General features: G+C 40.2%; 1 protein-coding gene across 1 annotated transcript in view; it reads right to left on the reverse strand.

The window, feature by feature from the left end:
* Positions 1–22,912, reverse strand: part of SGK1 (serum/glucocorticoid regulated kinase 1) — a 112,915-nt gene that overhangs the window by 88,398 nt on the left and 1,605 nt on the right. The gene's annotated exons all lie outside the window — the stretch shown is intronic.

Consider the following 22,912-nt stretch of genomic DNA (forward strand, 5'->3'; position numbering starts at 1 on the left):
AATTTAAACAGTATTTACTGAGTCTTTACTATGGACAAGCTAGCGTGTTCCTTAGGGGAATAAACAAATACATGATTGAATAAACATTCACTATTCAGGAATTATACAGTTTAGAGGAGTGTTGTTTACTAGAAATATAATGTGAACCACATAAGTATTAATAATCTAAAATGTTCCACTAACTGCACTAAATAAAGGAAAATGAAAGAGGAAATTAATTTCAATCATATAATTATTTGGCTTCCCAGGTGGCACTGGTGGTAAAGAAGAGAAGAGGGTTTGATCCATGGGTCAGGAAGAATCCCTGGAGGAAGGCATAGCAACCCACTCCAGTATTCTTGCCTGGAGAATCCCACTGAGAGAGGAGCCTGGCAGGCTACAGCCCATGGGGTCACAAAGAGTCAGACATGACTGAAGCAACTGAACATGAACATATAATTATTTAACCCAACATAATCAAATATTATAATTTCAAAAGGTAGTCAATATGAACTTATCAATGGAGTATTTTATGTTCTTTCTTTATTTTTTTCATAAAAGTCTTTAACCTCTGGTATGTACGTCAACTTACTCTCAATTCAGACTAGTCACATTTCAGGTGTTTGATAACTCCATGGAGCTAGTAGCTATCATATCAGACCCTAGACGTGTTGTACTTGAAAGAGATAAGGACCTAAATGGCTTCAATACAAGTTCATCTGGTTTAGGGAGAGGAGGAACTTTTCCATGGAAGAAATGGCTATTGAAATTGGTCCTCAAGATAATGCTTATGAGTTGGAGAGATGAAGAGTGTAGTTCACACTTCAGAAACTGCAGAAGCACGAACTTGGGGGAAGGAAAACTGCAGGGAATTGCAGCTCTGTTCAACCAATGGAGTTTCTCGTTGTGCTCAGAATAATGACACAGCTACACAGCACGTTAAGGAAGTCTGTGAGGTTCTATTGCTTTTTTGTTTATTGCACTTTATTCCACAGACTTGCCCCTACTTTCAGACTCTCTATTCCCGCTGCTCAGCCTGTAACACCTCTTCTCATAGATTCCGCACTTCTTCCCACCTATGTCTTTATATAAGTAGTGCCCTCCCTGGAACTTCTTTGGTTTGGCTCATCACTGCTTCTAGCACCTTACAAATTGCTCAGAGAATCAGTCCTCAGTAAATATGTTTAAATGAGCAGATGAACAATTGCAGGGAACATGAAGAAGAAGAAAGAGGAGGAGGAGGAAGGGGAAGAAGGGCAGAGGAAGGGGAGAGGGAGGAGGAGGAGGAGGATTAGAAGAAAGCCAAGTGGGAAAGAGAGTTACGGTGGCGCTAGTGGTAAGGAACCGCCTGCCGTTGCAGGAGACTTAAGGGACTCAGGTTTGATCCCTGGAGAAGGGAACGACAACCCACTCCAGTATTCTTGCTTGGGGAATCCCACAGACAAAGGAGCCTGGCAGGTTCATGGGGTGACATGCTGCTGAGGACCTTGGGTTTAAGGGTTTTGTAATGAATTCTGGAGCAAGCCAGTTTCACACTTGCTTCTTGCATGTGAAATGTTTCTCTGCAGCTCAACCATGTGTGGGATAGTTTGTGGAGTGAAGAGAGCTAGGCAGGAGAGAGCCTTGTGAGGAGCCTTTGGAAAGAGCTCAGATGAGAATTCATCGGGCTCTGTGCTGAAGGAGAGTGGTGGGTGTGTGCATTGGTTACAAATTACACCGAGAGCAAATCATTCCATAAATCATGCTCTTAGAGGTGATAAGAGCTTTTGCCATTTTACAGATGAGGAAAGCAAGATTCAGATAAGTTAAATTCGTTTCCTTTAATGAAACCATGGGGTTCATTACTGTGCACAAATGAATTTCATTATGAAAATAAAGCCCAGGAATAGATTAGATGTTGTAAGAGAAGGGATTATTTTATGTCAAATTAAATAGATATAGAAAGTGAAAAAAAGAATGAAAAGGATTCAATATTCATCTAAATTATGAAAAAAAATGACTTTTAAAAGTTTTTGACACTAGACGTTGCTGGCCTTAAAACCCTGAAGCTGATAACACATTCAGTAAAGGATTCTGATTTTAGCAGTCACTTAAATATTTCCATTTGCTAAGAATGTTAGAAGTGGTACTAATACATCTTCACAATGATTGAAATGTCAAAGGGTTCCTATCTGAAAGAATTAAAAATGATCCAAAGTGGGAAATTAATGGTAGCACCATGATCACAGAAGCTTATTCTCTAAGTCACATGTCATTTTTATAATTAGATAACTTGCTTGTTTCTAGGTTGTGTTCTCAGTTCAACTCCATGTTTTTTGTCTGAGTGTCTCTGAAGATGGTAAGAGGAGGGAAGGAATATTTTTTAATATTTAAAGAATTCAGCTCTGGTAATCTGTACTTTAGGATCTAGGCAAGATAAGATGACTCATCATTTGCCAGTTTCCAGTAAGATATGAAAGTCTCACTATTTCATTGAGAATGATTTGTAATTTTTTAAACTTCTAAACAGTTTTTATAACTAACTAAGAAAACATTACAAAGGAGTTGTAGATAGAATATTTCATGAGACCTTTCTGGTCACAGTGTCCCTGCATGGCAGAAATTTTAGATTAGAGGCAAACTAGAGTATTAGGAGGTCTGTGTTTATTTATTTGTCAAAATATTCTAAAAAAAATCAACTAGGCTCTGTGGTTGATATTGCAAAGCATAAACAACCTCGACTGGAAAGAAGTTTCACTTTATAGCCAGTTGTTTTGATATTTTGTAGATCAAACTTTGAAATCAAACCTTTAAACCTCAAAGTTTGATAGTATTTACTTGAATAAAAGCCTGTATTTTAATAAAAAAAGAACCAGAAGTCAAACTACTCACCGAAAGACTACAATTAGACTTGGACTCCCCATTGATTATCTTTGTGAGTTAGAAAAATAAATAGTATAAAACCAAACTTACAGAAGCATGGATATTTAGGTGATTTATGAGGATACAAGAGACATAAATCAGATATAATTATTTGATTTTTCAAAAATGAATCCTATTCACCTCCTCAAATGGTCTCATAATTCTTTGATGATGCACGGTAGAGAAGTGCTTATGTCAAACTGAAAAGTGGAGGGGAAAGATGAATGGTAGGTCCAAGTAACAATTAGAGAAGCCAATATTCTTCCTAAAGATTTCACTCATAGAACGTATGCTTTTCCCAGAAGGCATTAGGGGAATGCAAGGCAACCAACCAGTTCTTGGGAACTTAGCAACACATGTTAAAAAAAAAACCTCTACTTTCGTATCCACTGCTGATGATCATATAGAAGAGTCAGGTCTTTCTGAATCTTCTTCCAAAGAGGTGGTCTGTGCCTGAAGCTCAGACCCTGAGCAAAAACCAGCAAGAAATTCGTACCTCTGAGGCCTCTCCCAGCCTCTTTTCTCTCAGGGCTTCCTTCTCCCCACTTCCCATCTTTACTTTTCTCCAGCATATTTCCCATCTAATATAGTGTGTTTTACTTTTGAAAAATTGTGATGAAATATACATAACCTTTACCATATTAACTATTTCAAAGTGTGCAGTTCATTCACATTGTGGTGCGACCACCACCATCCATCTTCAGACCAGTCTTCCTAAACTGAAAGGCTGTACCTGTTAAATAGTAACTCCTCATCCCTCTTCAGAGAAGGCAATGGCACCCCACCCTAGTACTCTTGCCTGGAAAATCCCATGGATGGAGGAGCCTGGTAGGCTGCAGTCCATGGGGTCGCTAAGAGTCGGACACGACTGAGCAACTTCACTATCACTTTTCACTTTCATGCACTGGAGAAGGAAATGGCACCCCACTCCAGTACTCTTGCCTGGAAAATCCCATGGATGGAGGAGCCTGGAAGGCTGCAGTCCATGGGGTCACTAAGAGTTGGACACGACTGTTTTCACTTTCATGCATTGGAGAAGGAAATGGCAACCCACTCCAGTGTTCTTGCCTGGAGAATCCCAGGGACGGGGGAGCCTGGTGGGCTGCCGTCTATGGGGTCGCACAGAGTCGGACACGACTGAAGTGACTTAGCAGCAGCAGCATCCCTCTTTCCTCTCCTCGCTCCTGGCAACCACCATTCTACTCTTGGTCTCTATGACTTTGACTACTCTAGGTACCTTGTAACAGAGGAATCACATAGTTGTTCTTTTGTGACTGGAATGTTTTACTTCATAAATTTTGTTTATTGACTAGCTCACTTGGTGAGCATGTAAGCATCTAGGTGAGGAATTTCTTTCTGTATTATTCTCTGCTTTATTTCCAGTGCCTAGAAAGTACCTGGGACCTAGGAGATTCAGAATAAATGTTTGTATCAATGAATGGCACTGATGGCATACTGCTAAAAGGGGGTGAGAATCAGTTGAACAGAGGACCACTGAGCACCTCTATGTGTTGGACATGGTGGATATAACAGAGATAAAGCCACTGGGCTGGCCTCAAAGAGCTTGAATGTGTGTTAGTCAGTTGATTGAAAGATAATCAATACCATAGTGAAAACAGTCCATAATTGAGCAAAGTTCACTGCCAAAAAAACAGACATGAAGTTCTCCCAATCTTGGAGGATTATGGAAAAGACCTTCAAGGGCTGCCTTTACACCCCACCCTTGGGACTTCCCTGGTGGTCTAGTAGCTAAGTCTCTGCACTCCACTGCAGGGGGCACAGGTTCAATCGCTGGCTGGGGAACTAAGATTTTGTATGCCTGCTGTATAGCCAAACTGAAAGAAAAAAAAAAAAGAGGTATAAATTACATCCAAGGAAATGAGTGAGAGTTGGCCAGGTGAAGAGTATGAAGTTGAAAAGAACATTCTAAGGAAAGGGAACCATGACGACAGGGAATCTTGCCTTTTCTGTGCCTTGAACCCTTCTGACAATCTGGTGAAGCCTAGGGGTCCCTTCCTAGAATAAGTTTTCAATGAATAAAGTAAAATACATAGGATTACAAAGGCAATTGATTATATTAAACTGCAGGCAGCAAAATTTTTTAAATATTTCAGTACTATATACTCAGCACTATATGTGATTCTTTCTTGCTATATTAGGTACCAAGGTTTAGATGAGAGATAATAACAACTATAAATTTCTCTGTAATGATGATCATACATAATATATTGTAGTACTTTCAACAGTTGCCATGTGATATGAAAATACCTGTGATTTCTATTAGTGATAAAATTACAGGTCCTAATGGTGGCTCAGACGGTAAAGCGTCTGCCTGCAATGCGGAGACCCGGGTTCGATTCCTGAGTCGGGAAGATCCCCTGGAGAAGGAAATGGCAAGCCACTCCAGCACTCTTGCCTGGAAAATCCCATGGACGGAGGAGCCTGATAGGCTACAGTCCAAGGGGTCGCGAAGAGTCGGACACGACTGAGCGACTTCACTTCACTTCAATAATACTACTGCCATTTATTGGTTACATTCATAATTGGAGGAAATACTAAAGTTGAATTAGTTTGGTGAAAATAAACATAAGTTTGTCCATCCAAGTTTCTGGATTCCAATCAGAGACATATCTCTCTGTGAACCCCAGATGATGAGCCCCAGGATTGATGGTGAGATATATAGATGGAAAAAATTAAGTTACTCAACATGCTTAGAGAATGAAATTTGTGGATGAGGAAGGAGAAGCAAAAAGAGAAAGACAGGAGGGGTGAGAGAAATAAGCAAGGGCCAGGTGTTGGTAAGCTTTACATGCAATACTAAGAAGTTAGGAATTTATTTTGAGAGCTATGATGAAACATTGAAGTGTTAAAAGTGCGTTTACATCAAGCTCCAACATGTGTTCTAAAAAGTTCTTCCAGACTGCAGTTTGGAGGATTCTGTGGGGGTAAAACTAGCTATAGGAAGCCAGTTTAACAGTGGTAGCAATTCTTCAGGGAAGAATGGAGGAGACCTGAGTTAGGGAAGAGGCAGTGTAGGCGCTCAGGAAGTAAGGAAAGTGGGAGCCAGAGCTATTTAGAAGATAGAATTGACAAAAAAAAAAAAAAAAAAATCCCAGACCAAAGAATCTGACAAATATTAGCATGAAAATAAAGAACTCTATTTCCATTTTCTGAAGTTCCTGCAATAATAGATGATGAGTATAAAATGTCTGGTGAAAAACCACAGCAGTTGCTAGAGAAGTGATGTGATGTAATGGAAAGAGATTCTCAAATGTCACCAATTGATGTGGACCTTCTTATCTGTGTGACCATGGGAAAGTTACTTAATCTTTCTGATGCCCAGAATCCTTGTTGGTAAAGAAAGGCTAAAGACACCTACCTGCATTGCTGAATTATTAGACACAGGGAGAAAGAAATCATTGAACATTTTCTAAATTAAGTGCTATAAAAATGCTACCTGTGCTAGTAAATATAATCAATCACTAAAGGGTAATTATTATAAGTCAGAATTTACTAAGAGTTGAAGAGGTATTTGAAGAAAGTAAGCCATGCAATTTCTAACATCTGGTTAAGTGTTATGGATCTCATGAAACTATAGCTGACTAGGAAAAAAGTGTAGAATTTAGCTGAGTGTGGGTAAGGGTGAGGGATGGGCAACAATAAGACTTCTCAGATAGAAGACTGGTAAGACTGACAAGATGGAGGCCTAGTCTGTGTCTTCCTGAGATAACAGAGGTGATGAGTTATGCCAAGGAGTAAAGGGTATAAGGTATTAGGGATGCTGAATGTGTCCCAAATGTGGAGGACTTAAACCACCCAAAGCGGTCAGCTGACATTATAGTAAAACCTATACAGAAATATGGTTCCTAATATTATTTTATGCTTCTGCTTCATAAGACAAATAACAAAGATTTCCAATCTGGAAAAATTTCCAGTTTGGAAATAGTGTCTGGATATGTCTGTTTATTCTAGTTTCAGAGAAAGAATTAGGCCATTTCCGTCTGACAGGGTTTTGAAGCCTCTGGTAGCCTTGTGATTAGCAAAACTATGACTTTATTTTTGCCTTGTGGTAGGTGGGGATGAATAATGTAATTTAAACTAAAGCATATTAGCATCAGCTATTCTCAAGAGGGCCCAAATACTTCAGTTCTTCACAAAATGAAATACTTCTTTGAATTAAAAAAAAAAAAAAGTACATCAAGAAAAAAGAGAAAACCAAAGTATAACAGTAGATATCTGAAAGAATTTATTGCCACAAAGAAGGAACTCAGCTTCTACGGCCAAGTTTGCTACTTCTCTACAAGACTCTGGAGAAGTTCTGTCCTCTTTCATTGCCTTTTTTCCTCAAGAAACTCTCCACTATAACCTGACTAACGTGCAGAGACTTCTTAATGGGATAGTCAAGGAAGTGAAAGGCAAGGAGGAGTGGATTTAGAGATAAGAGTGAAAAAGACTTTTTATTCAAGAGTCCAAAAGATAAGGTGATGGGGGTGGCTTGCACCAAAGCCCTGGAAATAAAGAGAAGGGGATTAAAAACAAAAGTCATTTTAGAGGTAAACTCAGTAGTATGTGCTAATTAATTTATTGCATTGATGTTGGAAGAAAAGAAAGAGGAATATGTTTAGGTTTCTGGCTATAACAAATTAGTCTTTGGCAATTTCAGCTACTGAGCTGGGGGAAATTGGAGAAGGAATAAAATTAGATGGGAAGAAAAATCAAGAGTTCAATTTTTGGACATGATTAATTCAAGCTATCTGTGAGACATTTGAACAGGAATATTAAGTAGGCAACTGGGAATAGGAATCAGGCATTTAGAGAACTGATCAATTTAAGAAAGACATATGGATTGAATTTAAAGCACAGGAATGAATAAATTGGTGTGTTGCAAGAGAGGGAGGAAGGGGAGAGAAAGGAGAGTGTATGGGAAAGCAAGAAAGATGGAGAATGAGAGGGAGAGAGAAAAGAGAAAGAGATGGTGAGAGAGAGAGACAGGCAAGTTAGCCAACCATGCCGCCTGAACCACTCTCATATTCCCCCAGAATCCCATAGAATGGAGAGGAGGAGCCTGAAATGGAACTAAGAAATAGCCCAGAGGTAGGAGGACAGCCTGGTCAGCCCTGGGCCACGAGCTTTTCATGCAAGAGTGGTCCACTGGGCGGCATGCCGAGAAAGAGGAAATTGAGATGATGGATAAATGTCCACATGACAAGAGAAATAACAAAGAGCTTGATCTTAGAGTTCAAACAGAGGGATGAAAATTCATTGCAATCCAAGTTTCTGAGCCTTTAATAAGAAATATTTTCATGAAGGGGAGTCGGAAAAGAATTTTAAGAGTCATCTCAATGTGCATTCTGATTTAGAATTTCAAACTCATATCAAGTCTTGACTTGGCAATGCAAGAGATTAGAAAGGAAAACCTGGCATTACATTCAGATCGAATGGCATTAATAACTGATTACACATTGGACCTGTGGGGTTAGGCACCTGTTCTTTCCTCAGTGCTTTGTGCACATTTGGCTAAGGAAGCAGAGTAATTTGGTGTCATTTGATTTAATGAGATCTTGGGCAAATGAAATATCGTTTCAGCAATGAAGCTGGACCACTGCCGTTGTTCTAGGGAGAAGTATCCATAGAAGATAGATTAATTGTGTTCACTAGTTCTTGAGCCTCTGGAAGCACCTAAATAACTCAGTAAAAGCGTGAGCCTACTGACCATGCAGAAGTCTTTTGAGAAATGACCTTTAAGCAATAAAATCCAAAAGCAAAGTAGTCTGTGAGCAGCATGCTTACAAGTAGACTTATAAGTGAAATCACAACTTACGCCATAACAGAAAGTGTAGAAAGGTAGGCTAGAAAGGTAGGTCATAATTTTGAGGTCTGTCTTGATAATATCTAACAGGCTTTGAGCACTTAGTACATTCTAGGCATTGAGGTCAAATGCTTTACACACATTGTATCATTTAATTCTCACAACAGTTCTAAGAGGTAAGAGTTGTCATGAAAACCCATCTTACAGATAAGTCAATAGGCTTAGAACTTCCATCGTTTGGCCAATATTACAAGGCTGGTAAGAATGCAGCTAAGAATCTAACTGGTTTTGTCTGATCCTTATGAGGAGGCCTTAATAGTTTTGTCCTATTAAAGTTTGGGTTTTTCTTCTACTTTTTGGGCTTCCCTGGTGGCTCATATGGAAAGAATCCACCTGCAATGTGGGAGACCTGGGTTTGATCCCTGGGTTGGGAAGATCCCCTGGAGAACGGCATGGCAACCCACTCCAGGATTCTTGCCTGGGGAATCCCCATGGACAGAGGAACCTGGTGGGCTATAGTCCATGGGGTCACAGAATCGGACATGACTGAGAGACTAAGCTACTTTTTAGTGTAACTCAGAATGTTTTGATTTCAGAAGTTTAGAAGTGGGACTTCCCTGGTGGTCTAGTGGCTCAGACTCCATGCTCCCATTGCAGGGGGTCTGAGTTCAATACCTGGTCACAGGGAACTAGATCCTGCATGCTGCAACTAAAGATCCTGCATGTGCAATGAAGATGAAAGATCCCACATGCTGCAACTAAGACTTTATGCTGCCAAATGCATAAATTAAAAAAAAATGTTTAGAGATAAAATCAATACAATTGGACACAATTTGGAAAAATTACACTATGACTCAATGGCACAAATCAAACTATTCAATAGTAGTAAAAGTAAATTGCCACTCTTTCCACTGAGAGGTGAAGTTTATGTTTTCACGTCTCCAATCTGAACTGGCCCTGTGGCTTTCTTAATGAATCAAAGTCACACTGTAGAACCTCCACGTCTGGGCCTTATGAGATTGGCAGATTCTACTTTTCTCTTAGAATATATCCTCTCAGAAGCCATTGGCCCTTTAAGGAGTTTGACCATGTTAAGCCCATGATGCTGTGTGGAAAGTCAAGCTACATGAAGAGAGAGAGAAGCCAACAGAGGAGCAACGAGGAACTAGACACGAGAGTGAAGTTTTCTTGAACCTTCCTGCCCAGCCTAGCCTCCAGCTGAACGCAGCCCGGGAAAGGACCCAGCCAACATCATGGAACGGAGCCACGAATGACTCTAATGAGTCAACCTGAATTCCTAATCCATAGGATCATAAGCCAAAAAAAGAGAAGAAAAAATGGGGGGGGGGGATGATTTCAGCATTCGATTTGGGGTATTTTTTTGAGGGGGGTTATTTTGTTATGCAACAATAGACAACAGAAATATAGTTTACTTTAGGGGGAAAAAATGTATACTCTGTTTTGGTGGGACAGAGAATAAACATTCCTACAGTTTTGAGTCCCAGGGGCTTATGCAGGACAGCCAAGATGATAAACCCATTAGCTCTGTGGCCCAGTGGTTAATTTCATTAGGTCTGAAGCAAGCAGCATTGTCAAGAAGGAAAACTCAGCAGAGAAGCACTTCATAGTTTAGAACTACATTTTCTCCCGTGTATGCTGTGTATTATCATAGTGATGCATCTGAGTAATCATTATCCACTTTTTTAATAGTTGGAACTCATCCTTGATAGGTCCTTTTTGTTTTTTTCTGTATATTATATATACCATCTATCTTGATTTAGAGGCAAGTTACAGTGAGAAACAACAAAAGTAAAATAAAAACACAAGCTCAAAACCAACTTCAGCAACTGAGAAGTCATTTCTGAAGATTTGTCTAATTTTTTCACTGAGATTTACCTTATAAATTTAGCTTTGAGTTTCCTGGCAACTGAGGCAAACCTATGGGATTATATCATGCTGACTGTGATTTGTTTCAGAAAAGAAGAGTCTTTCGCCTACTGCTAAATTATAAGGGCAATTTATTATGTGGATCTCTTCACAGGGAACAGTAAATGATAGGGAAAAAAAAAAACTAGCTTCCAAAGAAATGTCATTTACAATACAAATATGTCTCAGACATGGAGTGTGCACATATGCCTCCATTTAAAACAAAGCAGAATTAAATATAAGGGACTTTTCATTTCAATAAGGGTTTTAAGATTAACTCCTCTCTTCCATTATCAGAATTTCATAATATCCTTTTTGTTTCAATTTATTTTTGAATAAATAAATTGGATTTATTGATAACCCTCCCAGTGCCAAGCCCTGAGGGTATAATTGGAAGCAAAAGAGAGAGAAGGTCCTTGTCCTCATAGAGATCATAGTTCAGGAAAGTGAAAGTGAAAGTAAAGTCGCTCAGTCATGTCCGACTCTTTGTGACCCCATGGACTGTAACCTACGAGGTTCCTCCATCCATGGGATTTTCCAGGCAAGAGTACTGGAGTGGGTTGCCATTTCCTTCACCAGGGGATCTTCCCAACCTAGGGATTGAACCTGGAACTCCTCCATTGCAAGCAGATGCTTTTACCCTTTGAGCCATAGTCCAGGAGGATATTAATTAATGTTAAGGATGTTAATTAAATAGCTATACCAATATGTGATTACAAATTTACAAGTGCCATAATAAAAAGTACAAAGTATTATAAAGAGTATATACCAGAGAGACGTGATCCAAGTTCCTGGGGATGGGGAGACTGAAGGTAAATATAATTTCGTTTTTTCTTATTTTTAATTGAAGTATAGTTGGTTTACAATATTGTGTTTAAGTATACAGTAAAGTGATTCAGTTATATATAATTTTTTAGATTCTTTTCCCTATAGATTATTACAAGATAATTGAGTTTAGTCCCCTGTGCTATATATAGTAGGTACTTGTTAAAGGAAGATATAATTTTTATATCTGCATTCCTACCATAATGCCTAACACATATAGGTGCTCAATTCATGTTGGCTGTTGACGATGATAATACAAGAAACAAAATGGGGGTAGTTTCAACACTATTTCTGAATCTGTTATTTGAAAGATAATGACTTTAGAAAGAAAGACAATGCTAGAAATTTTCATTGTTCTGATTTTTGGAAAAGAATAAAATATATAACGCAAGAGCTGTCAAGATATCAGATTAAAAAATTCCATCTAATTGAGATTAGGTCCAAGGGTTACTACTCTCAAATGACTGATTTAATGTGTTTCCTTTGTCCTAGAAGACTAATTATTAGCAATGGCTTCTGCATCTTATTAGTGGCAAGATGAGAAGGTGTGGGCCCTTTTACGTAGAAACTGACTAATAGACAAATAAATCAGATATGACTGCTTTGTCAAAGCTGATAAGCAAGGCTCTGTATATAGGAAGTGCTAAGTCCTGGTTCTTACTATGTAACATTTAATCTTTTAGGTTAAGTGGTTGGAAGAGAAAGGAATTATATTGATATTGTTCAGAGAAATTCATTTAGAGATCATTATTGTTTAGTTGTAAGCTCTTTGATGCTGTATTAGACATCTTATCAGCCATCAAGCTCCTAAAGCTTTATTACATAACATTTAGCAGCATTTTTTTTCTCTAAATTACTACTTACTTCTAACACATCCCTATATTTTAAAAAACATACTCTCATGTACCAGACCCCTGTATATAACCTGATACTCTCCAGTGTGATAGATTTCCTGCAATAGTTTGTTTCCTAGAATTTACAAATGATTTAGACAAAGTAAAAAAAAAATTATACCTTAGAGCCCATCCTGTTGGGATGTTCTCCATTTTGCATATAACTGAAACTTCAATGATAAAGAAAAACTTTGGTCATGGGTTGAACTATGTCCAGCTCCCAAATTATTATATTGAAATTCTAACCTTAGAACTTCAGAATGTGAACTTATTTGGAAATAGAGTCTTTACAAAGGTAACCAAATTAAAATAAGGTGGGCCCTAATCCAACTTACTAATGTCCTTATAAAGGGCTTCCCAGGTGGCACTAGGGCAAAGAGTCTACTTGCCAACGCAGGAGATGCATCCCCTGGGGAAGGAAATGGCAACTCGCTCCAGTGTTCCTACCTTGAAAATTTCATGGACAGAGGAGCCTGGCAGGCTACAGTCCATGAGGTGCAAACAGTCAGACATAACTGAGTGACTGAGCACACACACAATGTCCTTCCAAGAAGGGAAAATTTGGACAGGTAAATACAGAGGAAAGATATAGGGAGAAGATGGTCATCCACAAGCACAGAAGAGAGGCCTGGAACAGACCCTTTCCTTGCAGCCCTCAGGAGGAACCAACTTTGCTGATCCCTTCCTCTGAAATTTTTAGCTTCCGGAACTGTGAGGCAATACAAATTGATTGCTTAAGCCACTCAGTTTGTGGCAGTTTGTTATGGTAGCACTAAGAAATGGATACAAATTCTATTTCAATGAAAATCAAAGATAGTTTCTAGAAGCTTTTTTTATTTCTCACCCAGAGATGAATTAGAAATTCTATAATCTACCTCCATGAATTAAGTGCCATAGATGTCTTTAATCATGGCAAACTAAGATCATGACATCCAGTGCCATGACTTCATGGCAAATAGTTGGGGAAACAATGGAAACAGTGACAAACTTTATTTTCTTGGGCTCCAAATTCACTGCAGATGGTGACTGCAGCCATGAGATTAAAAGACACTTGCTCCTTGGAAAAACAGCTATGACCAACCTAGACAACATATTAAAAAGCAGAGACATTACTTTGCCAACAAAGGTCCGTCTAGTCAAAGCTATGGTTTTTCCAGTAGTCGTGTATGGTGGTGAGAGTTGGACTATAAAGAAAGCTGAGTACCGAAGAATTGATGCTTTTGAATTGTGGTGTTGAAAAGACTCTTGAGAGTCCCTTGGACTGCAAGGAGATCCAACCAGTCAATCCTAAAGGAAAGCAGTCCTGAATATTCACTGGAAGGACTGATGCTGAAGCTGAAACTTCAATTCTTTGGCCTCCTGATGTGAAGAACTGACTCACTGGAAAAGACCCTGATGCTGGGAAAAATTGAAGGCAGGAGAAGAAGGGGACGACAGAGTTGGGTGGCACCACCGACTTGATGAACATGAGTTTGAGCAAGCTCTGGGAATTGGTAATGGACAGGGAAGCCTGGTGTGCGGCGGTCCATGGGGTTGCAGAGTCAGACATGACTGAGCGACTAAACTGAACTGACTAATATCTTTGATATCTCTTAACTCCTTAAGCCTTACAATTCCGTTAAACATATTCTTCAGTAAAACACTAATACTTCCCTGGTGGCTCAGACGGTAAAGTGTCTGCCTGCGATGTGGGAGATCTGGGTTCAATCCCTGGGTTGGGAAGATCTCCTGGAGAAGGAAATGGCAACCCACTCCAGTATTCTTGCCTGGAAAGTCCCATGGATGGTGGAACCTGGTAGGCTACAGTCCATGGGATCGCAAAGAGTCGGACACGACTGAGCAACTTCACTTTCAGTATATTCATTCAGCCTTTCTTGTTATTACAAGGATATTTTAAAAAATCGTTTACATCTAACAGCATAAAACTACTAACCCAATCATCAAAATAGAATCCAGTTTCAGGTTCTGTGCTCAAATCTAGTTTCTACCAAGCCTGACCAAACAACAACATTGTTTCACTACCTGTGTTAGAGCATTTTAATTCATTAATGCCTTGGGTTCTAGTTCTTCTTCACTTTTATGGGTTGCCATGTCAGCACTATTTAAAGCAGTGAAAAATGGACACTAAGATTTTCTTTAAATTCTTTCTCATTATCAGTGCCCTCTCTGTTTAACCAAGTATTGATATTATAATTACATTTCATCTTCCCTCCCCCAGCCCTTTTGTTTTTATTGATCCATTAAACACACACTACTGACATGTGTTTACTACATATTATACTATTATGTACCAGACACTTAGGCAAAGCTCTGAATAAAAAAGAAAAAATCTCTGGGCTCAGGGAGTTTATATTCTAGGTTTCAGAGAAGCTATAAGAGACTATAAAGAGAGCTCATTTTTAATGTCTTTACTTTCATACTACCTCTCCACTGTTTTGTTACTTAGCTTTACTTGAATCTTTTTAAATACTCCAGAAGCTACATACTCAGTTTTCTTTCTTAACACTTTCCCCGGCCCCCCCACCCCCGCCCCAAATAACCCAAATTAGTACTGGTCTAGAAAGATTTAGGATTCAAAGGATATTCAATTTTCAGAAAGAGCAATCTATAGAAAAGATATTTGTGACTAGGAAACGTTGAAAATACATATTTTTACATATCAAACGATTTGATTTTTGGTTCCACAAAAATTTGAGTCTTAAAATGTTTTAACTATTTGGGGGCCCTTTTTACCTTGCCGTTTCTATAAACTAATATCTTGGAGCTGTCAGGATCTTTGATACTGGCTGATTTCACTCTACCAGGCCCGGAGGTGGCAAGATATTCCTGAAGCCACTGCGTGAGAAGAACACAGGTTCCCTGTTTCCTGTGGAACACGAGTCTAAGGGTATTTTCTGTCAAGCTTTCCTCTCTTTGGCCTTGATGTGATCCTATCTTTCAGAGACAGGAGAGAGATGGAGAGGGGTGGAGGGAGAAAAGGAAAAAGAGAAAAGAAGAGGAGGGCTAGAGGAAGAGAAAAAGGAAAGAAACTTATGACTAGTCATCCCCCAAACAAAGGCATTTTGGGTGACTGCCCTGACTTAGGAGGACAAAAGAGACCAAGGTGACCCCCATGCTATAAAAATAGCTCAGCGGACTCTTCCCAGAAAAATGTCACAGCAGGCTCTGGAAAGCAATTAGAGTAATATTTTGGCATCTTGCATCACCAAGGGGAAGATTCTCCTGCCGTCCTAGTTACAGCCTTGATTTTCATTTCTCTTTGTTGTAAATACTTATGAAATAATTTCAGAATGCTGCAAAGAAATAGGTGTGAGAGAAAACAAACATTAATAGTAATCCTGTCCGCAAATGCCGGAGCCGCTGCAGAAGGAAGCCAAGGCAACACCTAACCCGCCTGGCTGGCTGCTCTCTCCATCGCCCTCCTCGTGCTTCCTTCTCCTCCTCCTCCTACACAGAAGCTTTCAAAATTTGCTAGCTCACTGTGTAGGCTGCCAGAGGAAGCTGGCCAATGGCTGGGGCCACCTGCCCTTGACCAAGGATCTGGGGAGGTGGCTGGCAGATGACTCCCAACTCTGGCAGATGCATTGAATCTAAGGACCTGGGCAGCCTGCTTTTCTGCTAGGAAGGATTGGACTTCTGAAGAATGGGACTCTCCAGAGAAGTAGTGGCCACTGCTCCAGTTAAAGCCCTTTGAGAAACTGTATGCCCTGTAAACTTAGCCTTCTTCAACTCCATGCAAGGGATAAACATCCTTACCCCATCATTGGTGGAGATTCTATGCTCCAAGCTAGGAACCAAGGTTCTAGTTAGCAGGTAGGAAACAGCATCCCATGTAAGTCAGGAGGCTTCTCCTTATCTGCCAGTGTTAAGAACATTGACTTCAGGAATTCCCTGGTGGCCCAACGGTTAAGACTCAGCATTTTCACTGCTGTGGCCTGGGGTTCAATCCCTGGTCAGGTAACTAAGATCTCACAAGCTTCGAGGCACGGCTGGGGGGGGTGGAAAAAAAGTATTGCTTAATTGTTTGGATTAACTAGTGTGCATAAAAATATATCACACTTAAAAAAAGATAACATCATGATATTTCCTTTAACAAAAAACTATCTTTAGCTTCACTTAAATGACTGATTAAGCTTTTCTATCCATTCAGTTCCTATCAGTTCTTCCCCTTACACTTCTATAATCAGAAATCTCCAAATGAGGGCATGTGTTTCCATGACTCGCCATGCTCTGTTTTAGATTTACTTTATCTTGTTAAGCATTTATAGATCATAAGATATGGGTGCGCTCAGAATGTCTCTTACAACCGTTTATGTGTACTTGTTATCCAAAAAGTGGAACTTTTAAGGAACTCACTTTCCTTTCACAATATTTTCGAAGCATTGTGGCAGAATGAGAGCCTAACTATCCTGGGCTTTCTTGAGAACTGTCAAAGTGACAAATATCTGCTACTGCTTACCTGTGTACTGTGCTACTGAAGAATCATCCCCCAGCACAACCTAACCTAACCAATCCCTGCTCCAGTCCATCCCCCCTAAGACTCACTGTGCAAAGCAGAAAAAAACCTCTTCAAAGTTCTCTTCACACTGAGGGGCTCCGAAGATCACATTGAAAAATGAGGAAAAACCATAATAATTGGGAAGGTGCTTTAAGGATTCTAGGTAAGAGAATATACAGTGGACAACGTACAGTGTTGAACTCAGTGATCTATATTAATATAAAATCAAAAGAGAGTAGTGGATCATGGATCATGACTGCGTCTGTCTTGTTTGTCCTGACAAGAAAATCATTACAGAAAAGAAGTTGTGGTGTGGGCACTGATCATTAAATGAGCTGAGTTCAAGGTTCCCTGCCAGCTGCTAAGTGTAGTGACAACTTGTCTTCAAGTTGGATTTAAGTTATTTTTCAAAGTCCTCACTTATATTATCCACATATAACCACAGAACTAAAATGCATTACCTTCCTAAGCCATTCATCTATCTCAAGACAGAAACAGGAGGACAAGGCAACCACTTAGGGATCACTTAATACAAGGATTCATTGATTTATTTGATTCATACGTTCACTTAACAAATATGGTTTGACTAGTAAGGAATATAGAACTGGCTCAGATGGCAAAGAATCTGCCTGCAGTACAGGAGACCCAGGTTTGATTCCTGGGTTGGGAAGATCCCCTGTAGAAGGGAATGGCTACCCACCCCATTATTCTTGCCTGGAGAAGTCCATGGACAGAGGAGCCTGGCAGGCTATAGTCCATTGGGTCATGAGGAGTCAGACATGACTGAGCAGCTAACACGCACACACAGGAGGGGATATAGAGAACAAGGTAACTGGTTCTCTATCCTTAAGGACCTTCCTGCCCTATGGGAGCTCCAGGTGGGTCCTGCGGTTACAGCGCAGGGTGACTGCGGTTGCATTCTATGCCCTCGAGTGCACACTGGTGTGACTCAAATGGCTCAGACTTTAGCTACTTCTGAAGACAGTACAGCAGAAGCCATTGACATCTCCACTGTGGCTTCAGGAAAGTGAAAGGGAAGTCACTCAGTTGTGTCCGACTCTTTTCGACTGTATGGGCCGTAGCCTACCAGGCTTCTTCATTCATGGGATTTTCCAGGCAAGAGTGCCGGAGTGGGTTGCCTTTTCCTTCTCCAGGGGATCTTCCCGACCCAGGGATCAAACCCAGGTCTCCCGCATTGCAGACAGACGCTTTACCCTCTGAGCCACCAGGGCTTCAGGAAGTATGATTAAATATATTTTGGATAAATCCAAGACAGACTTCTGATTCCTGCTGTCTTCCAGTGGGAAGTCATTTCAGGAGTCCAGTGGGAGACATCATTCACCACAGCTGTGACCACCATGATCTCCCCACTTCCCTCCACCCCACATAATGCTCTCTGGATGGAATTTACATCCCTACGGAGGTGACTGCCTCACTGTCATTTACTGCAGTGGCTCGAATGGGAATACTGGTGGTGCTAAAGCTGACTGCCTGAATTTGGATTGTGGCTATACCTCCTTCCAGCACCATGACCTTGGACTGCTTACTCTTCTGACTCAGCTTCTTTGGCTGTGAAATGGGCATAATGGAGTGACTGTGATGATTACACCAGTAAAGTGTTACACTAGAGAGGCTGGACCCTTAGGAAACATTCAGTAAACGCTAGCCCCCTGAGAAGACGTAAAGAGCTTCCCATAAGAAAAGGACTTTTATTATCATTCCAGTTCAGCTGCTTTCAGGAGCTGAAGGACACAGAAGCCTGGCGTGCTGCAGTCCATGGAGTCAAAAAGAGTCAGACACGACTTAGCGACTGAACAGCAACAAATAGAACAGTCAAGGGAAGTAAAATATAAAGGGATAAAGTTTTAGAAACGGTGGTGTAGAATAACCACTTCAGAGGAGGTTGATCTCATTTCCCTGCTCCGCTAGAAGAAACATCATAACTAGCCTGAAACCCTTCGCTTTATTCCCCATCATTTTTAGAGAAAGGAGGAAGCTAGGGCCATCAGACCTCTTCAAGTTTCTTTTGACCACAGTGGATTGTTTAGCATCACAGATAGGATGTGCAGTGGTGAAGGATAGAGACTTTCCAGCCATATGCTTTGATCCACTTCCTGACCCTCCCACAAACTAGCTGCATGATGCAGGATTACTCCCTCTACCTCGGCCCACGACACTTCTTCATCTACCATATCAGGATAACAATAGTATCTCCCATAGACTTTTCATGTTTGAGAAATTAAATGCATAACATACTTCAGCCTCTTAGAGCAGTGATCAAAAATATTAGGGCTGTGTAAGTATGGTGGTGGTCAGTCTCTCAGTCGTGTCTGACTCTTTGTGACCCCATGAACTGTAACCCACCAGGCTCCTCTTTGCATGAGATTTTTCAAACAAGAATACTCAAGTGGGTTACCATTTCCTACTCCAGAGGATCTTCCTAACCCAGGGATCAAATTCTGGTCTCCTGCATATTCAGCATTGAACTTGAATTCTTTACCGCTGAGCCACCGGGGTAAGCATAGGTGATAGTCATTATAAAACACTGTCATTAGTAAAGAACAATGCAAAAGATTGATTGTTCAAATGCACAAAATCATGATATACTGAGTCAAAACAAGTTCAACAAGAAGTGTCTTGTCAAAATTGGTGGTCACGAGGCAGTTATTACTAGGAAGATGAACTGGGTTTTGTCCCTACTGTATTTCTTAAAGAATGAATGAATGAGGCCTGAAGAACTGAACCAGTTTGAGAGCATAATAATAATAATAATAATAAAGACACTTGATCTGGCAGTGAAAATCCTACCTGTGAGGACTGGCTTAGCCCCATTTTAGTTGAGTAAGTGATTCACCTGCCAAGCACTGTTTCTACATCTTTAAAATAGGTAGGTTAATGCAAGAGTTTCTAAGGTGCATATTCCAAATCCAAAATTCCATCCTGCCTAGTTATCCTCTGAAATGTTATGAAAGATAATGTGATTCTGTCTTTAGAAGTCTTAAAAATACCTTGATGCTGGGAAGGATTGAAGGCAGGAGGAGAAGGGGATGACAGAGGATGAGATGGTTGGATGGCATTACTGACTTGATGGACATGAGTTTGAGCAAGTTCTGGGAGTTGGTGAAGGATAAGGAATCCTGGCTTGCTGAAGTCTGTGGGGTCGAAGTCAGACATGACTGAGCGACTGAAATGAACTGATTTACATACCTAAGGAATTTCCAAAATGGGTTATCAAGTTGAACATAATCTCATTTTTGGTGTTTTCTGAGTCATAACGCAGGCTTTCCTGGTGGTGCAGATGGCAAAGTATCTGCCTGCAATGCAGGAGACCCAGGTTCAATCTCTGGGTTGGGAAGATCCCCTAAAAAAGGGAATGGCTACCCACTCCAATATTCTTACCTGAAGAATTCCATAGACAGAGGAGCCTGGCAGGCTACAGTCCATGCAAGAATCTGAACCATGAACAAATCTTTAAATCCATGAAAATGGATTATCTTTAGCAAACCCTATACCTTTTAAAGCTCTTAGATTTTGACAATAAAACTGATAAGGACATTTTCCCATTTATCTTAAATGAATTTTTTAGAGATTCTAAGAATAAAGAATAATCCACAGGCATCTAATGTTAACTTATCATTAACACATACAGAATGGAAGTAGAATTCTTACTGAGTTTAGCTTAGCTATTCTCAACTAAATGAAATTAAGCTGATTTAGTTGAGCTTTTAAGACATGGCGGTGGCAAGCATAAATCCAAAGGATTTGGGGGAACTAGCACCAGGACTGCCTTTCTTTAGATTGTGTTCCTTGAGGCTGGGTTCCCCAGAGCTGCCTCAGTCATGACTGAGGGTTGGAAAGAAGCTTCGAGAGAGTCAGCTGAGGACTAGTCCCCTTGTAGGTTTTATAAATTGCATAATGGCATAAAGATTTTACTTGGGGAGAAAAAAGATTCTGTTATGGAAGAAAAAAGGGGGTGGGAGTGTGATTCAAAAATAGAAAGTCTGGATTAAGAACATGGGCTTTGGGTCAAGGAAAATTTAAATTTTGGCTCTGCTACTTTTTAGTTAAGTGATATTGGGCTGGTTGCTTAATCTCTCTTAAGCTGTGCTTTGCACATTTAATGTTTTCTTATTTCACAGGATGACTCTGAGGATTTCATGAGCTAATACCTATAAAGCACTTGACCCATAACTTCTAGAACATAGCAAGCTCTCAATAAATGGTGCTACACTTACTCTTCTAAATGAATCACAGGGTGGATCATTCTGCCTTCCCTTTTGGGGACCTTCTTAGGCTTCTTGTGAAATACCTCAGAGGCATAAGAAGCACTAGTTAAGCTTTCTGCCATCAAAATTTGGGTCCAAACCTCCATGTTTTTAGTAAGCCCTAAAAAATCTATGGGTTTTTTCCAAGATCTATTCATGGTTTAATGTGGGCATTGGACAAAGGTTCATTTTGTAAGACTGTCTAAGTAGGTTAAAAATAAAATATGCAGAAATCTGTGGAACTTCAACAATAGCATATAAGAAAAATGGATTATTCTTAGCTGAGAACAAAGGCATTCTAGTTTATAAATGTGCATACAGATGCATAGAGAAGATCTGGGAAAGATAGATGTCAACATTTACCTCTGGATAAGAAAGGCAGAGGAATTTACCTGGGTATTATCTTAATGTTTTACACATTTGCTTAAATATCAGCTGTGTAATTAAAGACCCCCAAACAAAGAAAGGAATAAAAAAGCAAAACCTATAGCAAAGTCATGGTACAAACTGAAATGAACTTTCAGAAAAGATTATGTATGGACAAGAATCAGACTTTATCCCTTAGGGCCCTCCATGATTTGACACAAAGGCATATTCTGCTGTTTTGTCCTTGAAGAGTAAGGACAACAAGAGGGGAGGTTTCTGATACTATCTCCAGAAAATGATAGACCCAGATTCAAAGGCAGATGAAGCTGCGGGGCTGGATGCGTGTGTGCATGCTAAATCGCTTCAGTCGTGTCTGACTCTTTGGGACCCCATGGACTGTAGCCCACCAGGCTCCTCTGTCCATGGGATTCTCCAGGCAAGAATACTGGAGTGGGTTGCCAGGATCTCCTCCAGGAGATCTTCCTGACTGAGGGATAGAACCCATGTTTCTTAGGTCTCCTACATATCTTGGTTTCACGTTCTTTCTCTCTGCAAGCACTCAGGTTAGACATCAGTACCCTGGCTAGTTCTTTGCAAAATGCAAGGTCTACAGAGGCACAACTGAAGGCTACTGTTAAATTCTGCTTTTAAGCAAAAAAGAAACTAGATAGTAAATTAACAGTTATTATAGCACATTTTGATAGCAAAGAAAATAAAAGAAAACTTAAAATCTACTAGACAGTTACTCAGTTGATTCAATATATCTGATTGAGAAGTATTAAAATAAATAAATAAATACAAATCAAAAACCAACCAACCAAAAAAAATCACCGTCACTGTCCCCTCAGTACCACCAGTCAATTAATTAAATGAGAGTAAAGAGTTTAACTACTGAGTTATCAGCTATGGCATTTTTTATTTATTATCAAAACATTTGTTTACTGTGTTGGAAATTGTTATTTTACAAAGTGCTTTTTCCTTGGAAAGAAATATCTTGGCTACAGGAAAAATGAAGAAACATGGTGGACTCTGAGAAGTGGCACTGCCTTGCTCCAATTCAACTTGAGTCTCCTCCAGCGGGAGACCTCCTTGCCAAGTGCTGAGGCCTCCGGTGCAGAAGCCAGGACAACGTGGGTTTTGCTTTGGTTTTAATGAATATGTTTTGACCCATGGACTTTAGGGAAGGTCTTGCTCGACTGATGGGAATTCAGTCACAGGTGTATGGGAAACTGTGTTAGCCCTCTGACCTGGACTGACATGCTGTTCCCAGCCCTGTCTTCCCAGCTTGCCCACTGGGTGCAGGACGTAGTCCAGCCCAGTGTGTAGTTCACAGTGTTCTGTTGGTGGTTTAAGTGAAGGGCTGTGTTTCCGGAGCAGCACAGGAAAGACCTGAATGAAGGAACCGAGAATGAATGAAGAGAATCATTTTGATGGAATTGCCCTAGGGTAT

Source organism: Capra hircus, chromosome 9 (assembly GCF_001704415.2).
Source record: "Capra hircus breed San Clemente chromosome 9, ASM170441v1, whole genome shotgun sequence".
NCBI classification, from domain to species: Eukaryota; Metazoa; Chordata; class Mammalia; order Artiodactyla; family Bovidae; genus Capra; species Capra hircus.